The sequence below is a fragment of the Electrona antarctica genome (assembly GCF_951216825.1).
Source record: "Electrona antarctica genome assembly, chromosome: 22".
NCBI lineage: Eukaryota > Metazoa > Chordata > Actinopteri > Myctophiformes > Myctophidae > Electrona > Electrona antarctica.
In genome coordinates this window covers 35,102,559-35,121,724 of record NC_136805.1, presented here as the reverse complement: position 1 = coordinate 35,121,724, position 19,166 = coordinate 35,102,559, and the positions used below count along the sequence as shown (strand labels likewise).

Genomic DNA, 19,166 nt, shown 5'->3' with positions numbered 1-19,166 from the left:
CAGGTCAAGTCGACGACAAATGACGTCTTTGTGTGATATCATGTGGGTCAACATAAATACATCATTACAACTGAGCACATGAAAATTGATTGATCCTAATAAAGCAACCATGAGCCTGAAACAGCTCACCCAGTGCAAGAATTTGGGGGGCATTAACAATAAATTGAATGATTGCGACCACAGGTCGCATTTACTATGAAATCGTACTTCAGTCAGTCAGTCACTCAAAATCCCCATTCATGGGAAAGCCCCCATATGTGGTGCCCATTTCTCGTGACATCATCAGGGATGGAGATCCTGTCGCAATGATAGGTCATTGCGACAGGTTGATATGTCATCAATATTGGCCAGCAACTATACATCTGACCTCAAACCCTTAGATCTCCATATAAGGATATATGTCGGAACCTGTTCTGACATTCCATATGTTGATCCTTCCCCATCCATCTTTCCTCTTCGATGTCTCCCTTTTGACTGATACCTGTTCATTCAAACACTAGACGGGCCTGCCCCAAAGTTATTAGTGCAGCCGCGCCCGGCAGCTGACAAAAACTAGAGTTCTCATCAAACCCTGTACACCCAAGACACGCTCCATATATGGCCAGTACAGAATTTATTCCATGTGTTGATCTGACCCCCCCCCCCATACAAAAGCGCCAGCATTCGCCCAGCAGTCTGCTGTCACCCAGGCCGATATGTTGATCTGACCCCCCATTCCAAAGGGCCAGCGCTCGCCCAGCAGTCTGCTGTCACCCAGACGGATATGTTGATCTGACCCCCCATTCCAAAGGGCCAGCGCTCGCCCAGCAGTCTGCTGTCACCCAGACGGATATGTTGATCTGACCCCCCATTCCAAAGCGCCAGCGCTCGCCCAGCAGTCTGCTGTCACCCAGACGGATATGTTGATCTGACCCCCCATTCCAAAGGGCCAGCGCTCGCCCAGCAGTCTGCTGTCACCCAGACGGATATGTTGATCTGACCCCCCATTCCAAAGCGCCAGCGCTCGCCCATAGTCTGCTGTCACCCAGGCGGATGCGTGGCCCTCAGGCGTTTTACTGATGTAGCTTGCATGTTCACATCGTGTACTTTACTTAATTACTCAATTTGCATACGGTATGTGTTCCTCAGTTGTGTAGATGTATTTATATTGACCCACTTGACCTGTTACCGTTTGAAAGATGTCAAACGTCTTGCAGTATTGTTGAAGGTTTTGCCACATCATTCATCAGTAGTATTCATAGGAAGTGTAAACTTTTGAATGGACATTAACTCCTTTAGGGCAGTGGTTCCCAAAGTGGGGTCCGGGGACCCCTAGGGGTCCTTGAGAGAGTTCCAGGAGGTCCCCAGCTAAATGATAGTTTGGAGCCAAATGGACCCTTATGGGTCTGTAACAAATTCCATTGTACACACTCAGAGTTAAATTAACATCGATTTTACAATATAAATTGGGGGTCCCAGAGATAGAGAAATGACATTATTGGGGGTCTGTTGCCTAATTCATGTCAAACTGGGCGTGACGGGGGTCCTTGAAATTAAACGGGTTGAGAATCACTGCTAGAGATGTAAAAATCGTCTCTTATCGGTCCCTGGCATGTCTTTTAAAATGGGGGTCCGCGGGGCTAATTAGTGTCAATTTGGGGGTCCTTTGGGAACCACTAGTCTTTATAGCCTTTATGGGCTGCAATGGGTCATTTTTACCACAAGGTGTCACGTTCTTCCTTACGTTATCACTTTAGAACTGGATTGAATTCAAATTCAGATTGTTGTGACCCCAAGTTGGTATGTCAAATAATGCTTCAATCCACTTGTTTCTCAACCTCGATGACTCTGCAGGCGTATACAAAGGCTAAATTATGTCATTTAAATAGCATATTATGTAGACATAGCACTCCATACTATAGTGTATACTTTATAGTTTCATAGATTAGATGTTAGGTTCTTAGCTTACTTATGATCCTTGATGACTAATATTAATTTGATGTATTAGCTACCATGTCTTGCTTACTGTAAATAGCTCTGGATTAAGAGTGTCCGTTAAATGCCTACATTGTATGTCAATGCTTCAAACCACTTGTTTCTCCTCATTGGGTCTGGGCAGGCACCATGGCTCCAAATGAACCCTAACTCTGAGAGTGTGCAAAAGTAAAAAACTGTAAAAAGAATGCCAGCGCAAACTGGGGTCTCAGAGATGGAAGAACAACAGCTGAACAGCATAGCATCAAATGGAGGTCCGAGGCCTATTTTATTATTATTATTGCATATCAAACGAGTCCTTGAAATGAAGAAGCTTTAGAATTGCTGCTTTAATCCCACACTTTTACTGATGAATGCGGTTCATTCATTCTTATCTGAGAGCCTTGAAATGTCTGGCTTTAGAGAGAAAATATCCGTCCTACCTCCGTCACTGATGCAGCAGCTGTGAAGTGTGAACACCTCCCCCCTCTCCCTCTCTCTCTCACACACACACACACACACACACACACACACACACACACACACACACACACGCACACGCACACAACACAATCACACTTTTATACAGTTGTGACACATTGTTTACTCTCAGAGTTAAAGACCTGTAACGGTCCATTTGGACACCTGGTGGTCCCCAAAACCAGTTGATTGACCCTAGGGGACCGCAATCAATGAAGTATATGAGGTTTACCGTTTAAGTGGTTAATACTACGTTTTTAAGTGGTTAAAACTTTTGATTTCTTGATTGAATACTTTACTTTATTAGTCAGAAATGTAAACCGCTCGAGGTCCAGTCAGACATTTATAGGATAACACAAATAAGTCCTGGGGACTTGTTTCCATTGTGGTCCTATATTCAGTTAATCAACATAGCATAGAAATAACACAGAAATGCATATCGACAAATGTAAAACACTATAGGGCTCCATCTTGCGCCACCCTTATCCCTTATCCCTAAACTTATTTGCCATTTTTTTACTATTTTGAAAATCATTTTAAAATAGTTCAACTAGCCGATCTACATCTACACGTGAGCTTGTAGATCAGCTATTTGAACTATTTTAAAAGGTTTTTTTAAATGGTAAAAAATGGCAAATAAGTTTAGGGATAAGGGTGGTGCAAGATATAGCCCTATATGTGCAAAGGAAAAAATGGGACAAAGGAGAAGAAAAAAGGAATGTTGGCAGTGAATGTCACCTCCGTTCTATGGGAAAATGTAGCTTACGTCCCCTTGTTGTGGTCTCCTGATTTTGAAAGAAGCCAGACACTCAGGATTTTGCCGTGTATATTCAATTTCACCTTTCTCTTTTAGGTAGTAAGACAGAATTTTTAAATGGGACCCAAGTGAGATGAGGTGACATGACATTACTCTTTAAACTCATTCAGTCATTGTTTTGAGCATTGGACCAGGCGACAGAGAGGATGTTATTTCCAATCTGTAACACAGAACAGTACACATTATGCTTCATCCTCTTCACCACTTTATGCTCTGCTTATCATTTGGTCCTCACTCCTTTGGGGTGTTTTTGTCACTTCATATTTGCGTGTACGTTAAATTTGTTTTCTGCATTTACCCATCCAAAATATTAGGAGCAAGACAGCAAGTGAGAGTGTAAGGGGTCTTGCTCAGGGACACTTGGGACACATAGACCGGGCCCGGGCTCGAACCGGGGACCTCCCGTTTCCCCGTCACCTGTACCCTAGCGTCGCTATTCTGTGGAGAATATTCTACGAAAAACGTGCTGACATGCTCATGCTGTGAGTTCAAATTTGAGTTCTGGGGACTCCCAGGGGTCCTTTAGGGGGTTCCACGGTATCCCCAGCAAAGCCAGGAACAGTTTTAAATAACACTTAAAGCTCTATTAAATCTACAAAAGCTTGTAGATATGCTATTTTCAAAAAAAAATGACAAATATTGATACATCCTGGGCCTTTTTCAAATGGGGTTCTGCAGGTCCTTGACATGAAAATGTGTGAGAACCACTGAAATAGATTACCACAGAGAAAACCACTTCCCACTTATGAATGTTGGCTCATGTGGTTGCTTCAGTTCATTCATGTTCCGCAGGCGTGCATGCTCCAGATGATAACGTGCACATTTCACATTCATGGTGTTGCAAGAACTTCATCAGAATCTTGGTCTGACTGTGTGTGCCGTTTGTGTTTGCATGAAGGAAGGAAGGAACAGGTGTGGCTGATGTAGATTTTATGTCCATATCAGTGCAAACTGCCAGCACTTTAGCAAAGGAGACAGATTGTTGAGTAAACATAAGTTTTGATTTTTAACAGAAAGAGTAAAGATAATGCCATACAAGTCAGCCACTTTATGCCTACGGCTGTCACGATTACACATTTTAAGTAGACGACTAATTGTTGTCACACAAATAAACGCGATTAACGATTTAATTGTGTGTTTTGCATTGAACATTGGAGTGTTACAACAATTTGTATTTCTGTTTGCCTTTTAGGCTTCGTAATCACAAATTGCAGGGCAGTATATACAATGAGATCAGAAATCACTGACACATTAATAATATTTTCTGTTAATGTACAAATTAGCATAAAAAGTTGTGTCCAAGCTAATAACATGTCACACATGTTGTGAGTGAGCTATTTTTGTGAAATGTTAGAAAATGATGGACATTTCTCAACATGGAAACGATTGATGATGATTATCGAAAAATAATTGTGATTATCTCAAATGATTGTGATTAGGCGATTATGTAATACTTGTGACAGGCCTACTTATGCCGCCATGAGCCTGTGGCAGCCAAGTCTATGGACTTTTTTATTGGCTTTTCTGCCTTTTATTGATAGTTTCAAGTGAAGACGGACAGGAAAAAGCGAGGGAGAGACGGGGAAAGACATGAACGGGAAAAGTCATGAACGGGACTCGAACACGCAACGCTCTCTCAGGCCAGAGCCTACTGTACAGTATATGTGGCATGCACCTGGATGGTGCGACTTTTTATGTTTGTCTTATTCATGCCCCCCCGTGACGCCCCCCCGTGATGTGCCAGCCAAGTGTATGGACTTTTTGTTGTTTGCTTTAAGCAGCGGTTCCCTATGGAGACACAAAGGAGAGACTCTTTGTGTCTCCAATAGGGAACCACTGGGACAAAAACAAAAAGATATATAGATGTAGATATATATGAATTCAAGTCTCCATGCATGGGGCCCGGGTGAGTAATCGTAATCGTTGGGAAAAAAGTACGTTTTTGGGGTAGTGAACTATCCCTTAAGTGGTTAATGCGGTTAACATACATTGTGAAATTCCACAATGTATGGTGCGTTCTTCTTGTCCCGACTGCTCTACTATACAAGTCAATACAGGATCTGTTGGCTTATAGATCTGTTGGCTTATAGATCTGTTGGCTTATAGATGAGTCGGCCTGTGAACTGCCAGAGAGGTGGAGTATGCAGTCAGGCCTCTATATAACTTAAGTCTGAAGTATTTGCCCAGCTGTAAGTCTATTTGTCCTCTGACGTGGCACGTGTTAACTGCTAATGAATGAAGTAATTAGGACATCGTAGTGAATTAGGCTTACGCATCAATGTCACCCGCATACAGTTGTCTTGCCTTGAAGCTCGTCTCCTCAAATGCCCTGATGTTGTTTAGATCAGCAGTGCTCAAAGTGGTGACCGGGGTTCACGGGTCGTTTTTCTCTCCACAACCCGCCTCTGCCAGAACGAGGGAACTAGTCTTTCTTTAATTTAATCCAGTAATTCAAAATAATATTTTAAAATATTTATTTCTTTTTTTTTTTTACTCACATGTTAGACAGCCTAGATACGGATCAGACGTGCACGTGCGCATGCTTATTCGTCCTTTTTCTGCTCAAAATGAGACAAACTAGGAGGTTTGGACCATAGAGTATATAAAAGGATAGAGACTGAACTGGCGCGAAGCTCCGCCCCCCCAGCTATTCATGTCAGTGGAAGTTGCTCCGTGGCGTTTTGAAGCACCCGGAAGACTGCCGGAAGTACCGTCTCAGAACGTCTACTTCCGCATTTGACCACCAAATTTTGGTGGTCAAATGCGGAAGTGCAACCGAGCGCTCAATGTTAAAGCCCAGCTGCACGGGGTTTCCCGGTCATGAATCCACGGGTCGGCCTGTAGTCCCTCCTCCTACCACTAGGGCTGAGCGCCTCAACGTTGAATAGCCTCACTGGCCCCTTGGTTTGGACCCTATAAAACATGAAAACAAGCTAAACTAATGCTGATGCTACCACCGGGCGATGCTGCTCCTCCATTCCGGTGGCCTTGTGGTTAGAGTGTCCGCCCTGAAACTGGGAGGTCGGGGGTTCGATCCCCGGCCGGGTCATACCAAAGACCCAATGCTCATGGCTCCAAGAGATGGGTCAAATGCAACAACAACAGCTATCCCCCCATAGCTGTTGTTGTTGGGCAAAGTCAAAGTCGTACGATTCACGTCTTGGTTAGTCAGGGAGGCCTGCTTTCGAACCAGATGGCAAAAGAACAAGGAGGCGGCTGACAGCCAGGCAGCGCTGTTAAGAGGCATATCTGTCTGTCTGTCTGTCTGTCTGTCTGTCTGTCTGTCTGTCTGTCTGTCTGTCTGTCTGTCTGTCTGTCTGTCTGTCTGTCTGTCTATGAGGTACCTTAGCACAGGGGTTGACACTAACGGTTGCCCGCTTGCCAGGGGGCCGGGGCAAGTAAAAAAAATGGTCGGGCAGGTGAAGGTTGCTACCGGCTTGCCCGATCGGGCAAGTGTGCATTTTGAGTGAACGTCTTAGTTTAGTTGGCTATATAAACATTTACACAACATGAGATATATATGTCTTGAGCGTGATCATTGCGCGCCGCCTCCGCATCTTCCCCTGCTTTCTATCTCTCTCCCAAGCAACCCCCCCGCCGCCACCACCACCACCACCACCACACACACTGTAGCGTGTAGCTCTACTAGCACGCGTGAAGCTATGAGAGAGCTCCCGGCTCATGATCCCCCCAAAACAGGCAAGCAGCCTGGGGAAAAGGTAAAAAACACACAGTCACACAGACACAGTCACAGAGAGGAAAAAGTGACGATAGAAAAAGTAAATAAGTCAGAACGACGTCCGCAAATGTTTCTCGAGGAGTGGGCTGTCGCGTTTCCATGGCTGCTACTACAGCACCGTCCTTCTCTGCAAAGTTTTGCCGTGCCTTCCCCAGCTTTCTGACCGGTATGTTCAGTCGGTAAACAATCTAAACATGGCAATCATGACGACGCCATAACCCGCCACAACCCGCTTCGCGAGTCGTCAATAAAGTTCTGCCCGAGCAACACTATGCGGCAATGCTCCGTCGTACGGCGGTGTCGCGCCTCGAATGTTGCATGCATGCTTCACAACGCTTGGGATGCGATGCGCCGTGAGCTTGTGTGTGGATCAGCTGTTTTTGGCACACAGTGTGCACAGTGCACACATCAATATACATTGCCTGCCAATTGTCAACAATACCATCACTGGTTGGTTTATTGTGTTTTCAGAACGTCGTTGTTTAATGGTTGCCAGTCATTCAACACTCATCTCACGCTGATACTGATAGTATGCTAATGGATGTGTGAAAGTGGAACCTCCAGTAATGAGGTGTCCTCCCAATAGAAGAACAACTATGAAGAGAGCTACCTCTAATGTTAAAATAAACCTTGTATTGTTAAAATAAAATATAGTATTTACATAACTTGATTGTTTACTGTAGCCTATTGTGATTTTCCTCCACAAGAATTGAGATCACGATTCTCACACGATTCTCATTTTTTCCATGACAATATTTTCTGTCTTTAGTCTGTAGTTGCTGAACATTACATTCAAATACAAATGTAAAAATGAGGATTGCCCAGGTGTCTGAATCTTGATCTCAACCTTTTTTCGATTAATAGTGCAGCACTATGTGTGCGTGCAGATCTACTATTTTCAAGAGTGTTTTACATTTTTTAGAAAAAATGTCTGGGTCCACGGCCAAATAAATAACAATTTGGGGGTCCTTCCTTGGCATGGAAATGTTTTGAGAAGTGTTGTTTTTTAGCTCTGCGTGGTATGTACTGTATGTACTGTATGTAATGTGGGCTGCTTTGGTTTATTCTCCAATAAGCTTAAATTAGCCCACAGTGTTTTGAGACGGTTGGCACTTGGCTGTGTGTGTGTGTGTGTGTGTGTGTGTGTGTGTGTGTGTGTGTGTGTGTGTGTGTGTGTGTGTGTGTGTGTGTGTGTGTGTGTGTGTGTGTGTGTGTGTGTGTGTGTGTGTGTGTGTGTGTGTGTGTGTGTGTGTGTGTGTGTGTGTGTGTGTCTGATAGTGAGAGGGAACTCGTTGATGAGTAAGACTCACCGGGTCCACATCCTCTTCCACACACACACACAAAACCACACTAGTGACACTGAAACAAGCATGCATGTGCACACTTGGAATGCCATTTTTACATTTCTTTGCCATTTTTAACCGTAAAACCATGTGACAACGGCGTGAAACAGACATAACTTAAACCCCAAAGGACATCTGGGCCCTCACAAGTAGTATAATACTAATAATACACACACGCACGCTTGGTGCATGCGGACCACGCCATCTCCGATCTGTGCCTGATTTTTAAAGTGCTGCTCTGCTTCCTTCCCTCTCTCTCCCTCCCTCTCTCTCTCTCTCTCTCTCTCTCTCTGTCTCCCCTGCTGGGTTTCACTGCGTGCCGTTCCTCGCTGAAAGGCACTTTTCATTGAGTAATTCATTCCACGCTTTATAAGGACGCGTTAATGATGCGAGACCGCTAGCCTGCCGTAGCGGAGACACCGGGCGCGGACAGACAGGCAGGCAGACAGGCAGACAGACACAGCCTCACAGATTAGGGAGAAGCTGGAAGGATGTCTGACTGAAGACCGCTAGCCGCTGCCACTGTGCTGGAGAGCTGCCGTGCTCTGATTTTTTTCAACCCACCATATTTTCTTTGGGTTTTTTTCCCCCTGTGTGTGTGTGTGTGTGTGTGTGTTCATCAGAGACTGGAGCTCTTCTTGGATGGTGTGCAGCAGAACAGCTGAGAGTCAGGTACCGACTGTCGCAGTGAGTACTTTGTAGGATTTGGGCACTTCTTTGCTGCTTAACGTGCAATCCGTATCGTATCCCCTTTGAAGGATATTAACAAGCTCTGAGGGATATTGAGCACACATCATGTTATGAATTGTCTTGTTATTTTAAAACACCGGCACCTATCAGGATGAGCAGCAAGATGTCTGTGGTGGTATCACTGGCTGCCCGTTAAGACGGAGCGTAAACATTGCGCTAGACCACAAAATATATTCAAACCACAACATATCTTTGTGCAGCAGCAGCAGCAGCAGCAGCAGCCTAGTCTAAGTAGAGACATGTCAACATTAAAGCACATACTTTGGATGTGTTCTTCTAATATGGATGTGTGGGTGGATGCGTCTGAGAGTTTCTGAGCTCTGTATAGCTACAGTAAATAGTTTACATTTAACATGGCTTGGCATGCCTGTCTCTGTGCTGTGTGGCCAACATGCAAGACGGATAATCCAAGTATTCCCAACTTGCAACTGAAAATGCAAAGTTCTCCAAATGGGAGAGTGACGCTTGTGTGTTTTTGTGTGTTTGTTTTATTTTTTGCTGTAAACATGTTGACGTCCCATATCACTCACTCTGAATGACACATGACAAGACTAAAGTGAAATGCTATTAGAAATCAACATGAGCTCAAGGCGGGGCGCAACAGTTAATTGAACTAATCAATTTAATTGATTGTCTAAAAAAAATCTAATAAAAACTAATTTAAATCAACATGAGCTCAAGGGTGCAACAGTTAATTTACGAATCAATTTCATTGATTGTAAAAAAAAAAGAAAAAAAAAAGAGGAAAAATAAATTAATTAAATCAAACATTAGTAATCGACGGCGTCATCGACGGAATAATCCCTCAGACGATAATTGATAGTTGCAGCCCGGATCACACGGCATCGGCCTGGCTAATCAAAGCTGCAGAATGACATGTATAGAGTCTGTCAGATTGTCTCATGGCACTGACAGCATGCTGCTGCTGCTGCGGTCAGACACTGGGCTGGAGAAAAATGAAAGCCACACTACTTCAGCCTTGAAATCATAGGGGATTAAATTGCCATCTTGAAATGAAATAAATTACAGGCACGGCGTTTTAAAAATAGATGTTGCCGTCTCTCGCTCAGCGGCCTGATGTCGACGAGCCTTCGCGGAGGCAAGGAATGCACCCCGCCGGTTCACTGTTGGTTTCGTTGACTAAAACTATGACGAAAAATGTATGTCGGCTACTTTTGTTCACTGACGAAGACGAAATAAAAACTAAGCTACAATGACTAAAACTAAGAACTATACTAAAATGTTGCGACATGAGAGCGAAATTAGTTATATAGCATAAAAATAAGTTGAATCACTTTAACCCTGTATTGCAGGAGTTCTCAAACAAGGACCCTCAAATTGACCGGTTGCAAACTACTGCTGCACTGTAGGCATTCGCTATTAGAAAATAGCCGATCTACAGGCTCACAACACGTCGCATTGGGATGTTGTGGTGTGAGCTTGACAGCTTGTAGATCGGGTATTTTCAAATAGCTATTCTTTCACATTCAAAAGCACATCTTTTCAGTTGGTTGTAAAAACGTGTCAAGAGTAAGAAGACATCATAGAATTGGGAATGGAACTTTGAGGAGATTGAGAGTCATTATTTTTCCATCTGTCCTCTCTGGCAGTATGATATATAGTGTCTTTATTGACCATTGTTGGCTTGTTGGATGTTTTCGTTTTTGGAAAAGCTCCACATCACACGCAACATCAAAAACGCGAGCCGACACAATTGCACAATGAACGCGGGCTATGCAGCGGCTCCAAAGTAAAACAAATAGAAAAAAACCTAAACAAAACAAAGATTTCTTTGGAGGAAGTGTACTGAGCTCATTTCCATGTGATCAACACTGCGGGAACTGGCAGTGTCCTGTGGCGTTACGGAACGTCTCTTTAACCCTGTGTCCCCTTCGCTGACAGACGCGTACAGCTGCACAGAGGAAGTTTCAAACACTCACAACGAAGCATTTCCTGTCAAGGTGTGCTTATCCTTCGTGTGTGTGTGTGTGTGTGTGTGTGCACGTGCGTGTGCATGGTCCCATTCAACAGCGCTGGGCAGCACAGAGTATCCTGTGATGATGAATGTGATCTGACTTGGCCTTTTGGTAATCCTCTCTATACTAAACCCATCACATACCTCACCATTCTATACCATCACATAGCACATCATAAGTCATACGGACGGTCTTTGAGCAGCGCTAGATAATCTGTGAGATGTCTCCCTAAAAGCCGCTGTGCGTTTGGTGCCGTGCTTTTACACCCTTAAAGGGGAATACCACATTTTACTATGTCATTAATATACCTTAGAGGTGTTAAAAAGTCCCCCCCATTCTGGTAAAGAATGATAAAAAAGAATGATAAAAAATCATTAACATGGTGAATCACATCTTGATGATGTCATCAAGATGTGATTCACCATGTTAATTGATTTTCTTTCAGACCTCCAGTTCTAGGAAACACAGAATGGGGGGGACCTTTTTTTTGTTAGCTCTAAGCTATATTAATGACATAGTAAAATGTTGAAAATGAGTGGAATGCCCCTTTAAGTAGCCATCTTCTTGGCATGCAACAAAACGGCTTTTGTGATCCATCCGCACCACTGACTGACGTGTCAAGGATTTCCATGTCAATTTGACCACTTTCAACCTGTGGCGTCCAGATTTTATGCATGTCCTTATTGTAAACAAATATAAGAAAAATAATCTAAAATGTCCGAAAAGTCTCAAAGATAGCAAAATTAGTAAATCTACAAGCTCTCGTGAGCCATTTTCTCTGCTCGACAGTGTCATACCAAAGGGCTTAAGTGGATAAAAATGGTCTTTATCAAACCCCCCGATCGTGCTCAGTGATGGCCCAACTCAAAGCAACGGTATTGAAAGAACTTATTAAACCAATGTGACTGTTGATCTGGGAAGAGTTTAGCTTTACTTTACTTGAATGTGAGATCACCAGATACTACTAGTATATAATATCTCCTCCTTGAGTGCCCTGTTGTGTTCCCTTGGAGAAGTACTGGCATGACCGTGAGCGAGACAGGCTGGCATTAACAGACTGAACGATAGGCCTCCATGGAAACCCGCCATGCATGCCCCCGGGCTCTGTGGAGAAAGGATCGTTACGGATAAAGCCAGATTTTGGGCCGATTTATGTCGGCCCTTATGTGACCTTTCTTTTGCATGATGCTGTTCTAGACTAGATTTTTTTGAAACAGTTTTTCAAAACGTTTTCAAAATGTATGGCAGATCTACGATCTTGTAGATGAGCTATGTGGTGGTTAATCACTACATAATCTAATTAACCACATAACTCTGTATTCTAGTTCGTCGTCATGCAACGGTGGTGTGCAAAAATAGAGAAAATAGCAGATCTACCAGCTCACAACGCATGTGTCGCTATGCAACGCGTTGTGAGCTTGTAGATCTGCTAGATCAACTATTTTCACCGAAAAGAACACACGTTCATTATTCGCAATCGAGGCAAAAGTTTGAAACAACCGTGATATCGAGGATATTGAAGTAGTGCTGCACGGTTTTCGATTTTCTTCCACAAGAATTGAGACCACGATTCTCATACGATTCTTATTTTATTCCCATGAAAATATGTATTGTCTTTAGTCTGTATAGTTGCTGAACATTATACTACATTTAAAATGTGGCACCTGGAGCCAACTACTGTGGCTTTAAACAGACAACATCAGAGTGCTTGACTTAAACCCATTTTGGGCGGGAACCCCTTTTGGTGTTGTAACATATAACATTATGTTATAATTTAGCTATTGAAAAATAGCAGATCTACAAGCTCATAGCGCGCCACCGAGTGGCGCGCTACGAGCTTGTAGGTCTACTATTTTTGAAAAATCGTGAACATTTTTATTTATTTATTTTAAGAAGGATTTAGAAGAAATGTTTTAAATTTCGAGGTCAGGCCTAAATGGGTTAAACCTCTCTTAAAGTCTCTCTCTTGCAAAAGCACAAGAGTAACTAAATTAATTGGACAGCCTGCAGCCAGTGTTTCCCGATTCTTTAGAAATGAGATTGCATAGGTGTCTGAATCTAGATCTCGATCTTTTTTTCGATTAATTAATATTGAAGTCTGATCGTATCCAGGTTATATACCCTACCCCCCCCACCCGGCCCTGTGTGAACCCATCTCTGAGCCCCTGATGCGTTGAGGAGCGTATATATCGGCATCCTTCCTCTCGTTTCGAAGTGGGCCACCAACAGATGCATCCTGCAGCTGCCCGCTCACGCCTTCCTGTCTGCATTTAGAGCCTTTTGTCTGGACAAGTTGCTACAGCAAAGTTGGGACGCTGACTGAATTTAAATAGGGAGAGGGGGGTGGGGGTGGGGGTGGGGGCGGGGGGGGGAGATTACCCCTGAATGGAAGCAGTGCTGGCAAATCGAACGGGGTGCGGAGGGGTGGAGGGGGGGGGGGATCCATTCCACACAGGAAAATCTTCAGTGTTTTCAGTTTGTGGAGGAAAAAAAAAAGAGGACCCAAATAAACCCCTACCCCTATTTTTAAAAGAACACTCCCAGTGTTCAATTAGTGCTGAGGATTTCCCTGTGCCGTTTTCCCCCTGCATGGTCTTATTGTGACTAGAGTGATCTGTGTTTTGTTGGCATACATCCTGGCTGAACATAATGTTTTTAAAAAGCAGTGCTTTGGTTTGGTCTGACTCTGAACTTGGCTGTAGCTGCGATCGGTGGTCTGTGTTCTGCATTATCTTTATGCAGATGGACTGAGTCGAGCTGCTAGAGCCGTATCCAGGTCTTCCATCGTTTTTTCAGGCCAAGGACCCCCATTAGCTGAGAGAGAGATGAAGCAGCAGGGCCCCCAACCGAAGATATTGTATAAATTGTGTTGCAGATTGAACTTTTTCCCAGGTTTCATAGATGGCTTCAACTTGCAAGACCAACTGTCACTGTGTGTTGTTGGTTGTATATTAACTTATTAAAGTCTTTATTCATTTAATATACAACAACATATATTTGTGAACGAAAACCTGAATTAAATAATAAATTGCCATAGACTACCTACAGGTACGTTGTTGAATAACCAACCACACTCTTGACACTCACATCCTAGCTGCATCTCCTCCTCCTGTCCTGTCTGTCACTGTGGTTTTTTGGATCATATATCGTATAAATTAAAACGATCGCAATGTAAGCTAGCTATGTAAAGTAAACTTTTTTTAGTGCATTGTTTCCGGGTCGTGGGTTTCCGAGTAAAAGCGGCCATGTCTTTCCGGCACCCCAGAGCTCCTATTTTGAAGGACTTCCGGCACTGATTGTGTTAAACGAGGACGAGACGAGGAGATGGCACATAACTCCAGAAAGTCGAGAAAGACATGGCCTACTGTAGATTACAGTACCCACGTTGGGAGACTTCACTCTCCATCCGCAGCAGTCTCGCACAGGCAGCAAGTTAGATGGCTTAAGCATCTAACTTGCAACATTGTTTTTAATTGCTTGTACAATATCCTACCAATTTCATATGACATGCCTTTACAAAATATATATTTTTCACACGTATAATATTTATTAGTTTTATATACATTTTAGGAGTTAATAAATATGTCGCTGCCTGTGACTGCCTGTCAGCTGGTCAGTCAATGCTGCTCCGCTTTGACAGAAAAACAGGTGGAGGACAAAGCCTACGGCGGCTGTCGGCCTGAAATTGCTGTGATTTCGTCGTACGTCGCGTTGATAAATGAGGGCCATAGACTTGTTTGACATCACTGACTGTCAACATCCTGTTGTAAATGTGTACTTTCAGACATTTAACCACTTGAACTGTCAACTTGACTTTTCACTCTGTACTTGGTCTGTTCTTCTTTCCCTCTACACCAAACCTTTGCCAAAAATGCTATGTTTGGCTTAAGTTGTCCTCAGACTAGGGATGATATAGGGTTCAAGTGGTTAATTCAATTTCTTTCTTTTTTTTATCACACAAACATTTGTCGGTATTTACGGTTTTACGCTGAAGACCCCCTGTTGAAGACCCATGAGCTAAGCGGTTCACATCCAGGGTGGCATAGTAGTAGCTAGTATGTTTAGCATTTTGCTGACGTTGAGCGATGCTATATGAGGTTTGAGAAGATGACTCCAACATGTTCTTTTATTAATGCAGAGCGTTGAGTCGGTCGCATAGTTTTAATTGACATCCCTGCAGCCTGTGTTCTTTAACCAGAGGAAGTCCCAGTTAGTCCCAGTTAGTGTTTTATTGGCCACATGAGTGGCGCAGTAGCTGCCTCCCCTTGGCTTGACATGTAGGATAAACAGGCCCTCTCTGATGACTTGCCTTTGATTGGCTCTCCAGGAGGATGTTTATGACTTTGAGGGCTATTTCTATACTTTAGGCCTCCGCCTGTCCGACTGCCTGCTCCCCATCCCGGCCCGGGGCAGACAGACCGCCCCCTGCATGGCCCGTGCTGGAATGGACCCGGGTACTAGCGACCGGAGAGAGATGCCTGACTGTGGGACCATGTAGTAGAGGGGGATTTATTATATATATATATTTTTGCTCCTTCTTGGTCTCGCGAACGGAGGCGGCGGGTGGACTGGAAAGGTAAGACACTCTTACCTTTTTGATTGTTCAGGCACAACGTCCGTCGCACCTGAACGATCAGTACATCCAGTTTGACTTGAGTGGTCGTTATCATTTATCGTGCATCGATCGTGACCCCTAAACCTGGCATGCTTCCTGCTGGCTGGAACTGTCGGTTCAGTTGGCAGCAGCACACGCTTGGACATCTTTCAAAGCAGGGCGATAGTAGGAAGTCATTATGAGGGACTCGGGAGTCAGGATTATATGTGAATCCGTCGTTGCGGTTATTTTTATAGCGCGTTTCAATTTGGCAAACAAACAAATGAAATCGTGCACTCTGGAGGAACTAACAACGGTTGACTTCTTGTCAGCTGTTATGTTCGAGCAGAAAGCCTTTGCACTGTGCCCGTCGTTTCCTCTGTTGTTTAACAGCTGATGATGTGGTTGGTGGGGTGGGTGCAAGACGGTGAGCACGCTGTCTGTGTATATATGTATGTATCTCTATCTCTGTACTGTATGTTTCTCTGTATCTTTTATGTTTTATGGGTCCCCTTTGACAATGAGATGCTGCATCTCACGGGACTATCCCTTTAATACAAATCTGAAACAGCTTGTTGGCTATTGTCAACAAACTATAAATAATCTGCAAGATGTAGTCCACTTAAACTAATAATATTAACTGCAAGCCTCAGGCTAACAAGTATATTTATGATGACGACCTCATGATTTGAATACTGTAAAGTCAAGCCTAACTATAGTGGAAGTGGAAGTCATCTGCAGCTGTTACTTAGCAACAGATCAAACCATCCACTGAAACCTTCTCTAGCCTTGAGAGTTTTCTTAAAGGTATATTCAGTGATTTCACTTAATTCAAATATCACTTATTTTTTTGTTTTGTTGTGATAATCCTCCCTACTATAGAGTGTGATGACCATATAAGGAGTTCCTCCCTGTCCCCTATAACCCCTGGGGGTAAAAAAAACGTAGGTTTCGTTTTTGGCTAGGTGGCCAAGCCTTCATCCAATCAGGATAGAGAGGGGCCTTCCGCCAATCATGATCGAGCGGGGGCCTTTGTGTGCGTGCTGTTGGCCTGTCGCGTGATGTGCACATCTTGTAACCGGGGCGGACCGGGGGGTTTTCCAAATCACCCAAATCACTGAATGCTCCTTTAATTCAATGGTTCTCAAAGTGGGGTCCAGGGACCCTCGGGAGTCCTTGAGGGGGTTCCAAATGGTCCCTCTTACAGCAGTGGTTCTCAAACTTTGTCATGTCTCTCAGGTCACCCCTGTAAAAAATGTTTTCCATCCAAGGCACTTTATAGAACCTTACACATTTATGTCAATACGGTAGGGGAAAAAAATCATTTACTTAAAGTAATCAGTGGTATAGAGCAGGGTTTACATCTTCAACCGCTTATCCGTAGCCGGGTCACGAGGGCAACAGCTCCACCAGAGAGCTCCAGACTTCCCTCTCCAGAGCAACATTAGTAACTTCCTCCTGGGGGATCCTCAGGTGTTCTAAGGCCAGCGAGTTGCCCGGGGGTCTCCTCCCAGTGGGACGTGCATCGAGGACCTCCCTAGGGAGACGCTCGAGAGGCATCCATTCCTAACCAGATGCCCGAACCACCTAAGCTGGCTCCTTTCCAGGTGAAGAAGCAGCGACTCTACTCCGAGTCTCTCTTGCGTGACTGAACTTCTCACCCTATCCCTAAAGGACATGCTTGCCTTCTGGCTCAGCTCTCTGTTCGCCACAACACTGCGGTACAGCGACTGCAATACCGTCCCTGCCTCTCCGATTTCCCAGCTGATCTCGTAAATATGTAATCTTTCCCCCTAAAATACAGATTGAAATTACCAATGTCTTCGTCGAAAAATAGCTGCCGTACAAGCAACGTGCAGATCGGCTCGTACTTGTAGATCGGCCATTTGTTTGCCTATTCTTGCCTATTTTGCCATGATGCCCATGTGATGTGGTTTGATCACGCTGTCATCCATAAATAGGATATTTCATCTGCATTCATAAAGGACCTCTTAGTTTTATGTGACTGTTGCAGAGCAACAGGACACACTGCTTTGGTTTCAGCCGTCGGCTTCTCTGGTGCTTTTTACAGTACAAGAGAGCCGACTGTTGTCGTAGTGCGTGGCCTTTTCCTCGTGAAAGAAAGCCCAGCTTAAAAAAAATAGCCATCTGGCTACCAGATGTACCTCTGGTTTCCCCTCTGGTCCTCCTTCGAGACACGAGGTCCTACGAAATATCACTCCCCCTGGCCTGTATTAAGATAGGACACTGTTCTGGGTCCAGGCCAGGGACTCTCCCAAGTAGACCCTTATGGGTCTGTAACTCTTGAGAGGTGTACAAATGGAACCAAGAGGATAATACTTGAGGACTTTTACAGTAGCTATCGCTTGGTTCCATTTGTACACTCCCCCGCAGTTACAGATCCGTAAAGGGTCCACTTGGGGCACCCGTCGTCGCTTGTGAGAACCAAGTGAGATAAGCGATAGGAACAGGGGAATGGTGTGTGTGTGAGAGCGCTTGACCTGCACGGGCCGAGAGGGGGTTTGTCCGTGCCCAACTGCCAAGCCACGGGACGGGGGCACTCTCACACTCTGCTGCTGGACAAGGGGTGTTTCCCCACAGAGAGAGCGGGGGTGGGAGAACAGAGAGAGAGAGAGAGAGAGAGAGAGGGAGAGATTCGGAGGAGGGGGAACTAAGAGATTTTCTCTTCGGGACGGGAGGTGATGCCAAGTTCACACACTTCCATTCGGAGATTTCGGACCATGGAGGAGAACAAGCGGCACAGGAAGAAAGGCTCGTCCGGGCAGCACGCGGCCGAGCGCTCACCGTCCAAGACGTAAGATCTCTCGATCTCTCCTTATAGTGCTTCACGCCACTGGCCGTCAAAGATCTCTCCTCCTCATATAGTCCTGCACTTCACTGGCCGTCAGGGACAGTTGTTGTTGCGGTCTTGTCTTTTTTTTTCTCTCCTTTCTCTCTCTCTCTCTTTTTTTTTTGTTCGAGTCGCGAAAACCACCAGGGAACAGAAATGCCTTTGGCAATGCGGTCCGGACTTAAATAGAATTGGGGCGGCCTGCAGGCACAGAGAAGAACAAACATAACGTTTTGCTTGCTTTTCTTGAAATGTGGACTTGTAGGGAGTGTGTTCTCTCTCTGACTCTCTCTCTCTCTCTTTGCCTAAATCACCGCTGCCACTCTTGTTCCTTTAATAACACAACTAAAGACCTTTTCTGGTTGCCGCTGCAAATTGATTGAGTTGCTTTTCTCTTCTGCAAAAACGCTGCTAAAAATCCGAAAAACGCAGCAGTGTGCACTGTGTGTGCAGGGACCTTAACTGTCTGTTATTTATGTCTTTGATATCTCCTGACAGCAAAGTCACTTTTATGTATGACACCAGTGACGGAAACTGGAAAGTAACAATGTGCATTTTACTCCAGTACTGTACTTGATTACAATTGTTTCCGTACTTGTTTAGGTACTATACGTTTTGCAGTGGTGTAGATTAGAAAATGCAGATTCAGTGGTGTAAAGTAAC

The 19,166-nt window shown here is 44.5% G+C and overlaps 1 protein-coding gene across 2 annotated transcripts in view; it reads left to right on the top strand.

The window, feature by feature from the left end:
- Positions 1-19,166, top strand: part of pald1a (phosphatase domain containing paladin 1a) — a 137,290-nt gene that overhangs the window by 1,987 nt on the left and 116,137 nt on the right. Inside the window, exon 2 of one of the 2 annotated variants that reach the window (XM_079493079.1) lies at positions 8,956-9,019. The exons of the other annotated variant lie outside the window; for it this stretch is intronic. The gene's annotated coding sequence lies outside the window, so the exon portion shown is untranslated. The remainder of the gene's footprint in view (positions 1-8,955; positions 9,020-19,166) is intronic. 2 annotated transcript variants of the gene reach the window in all.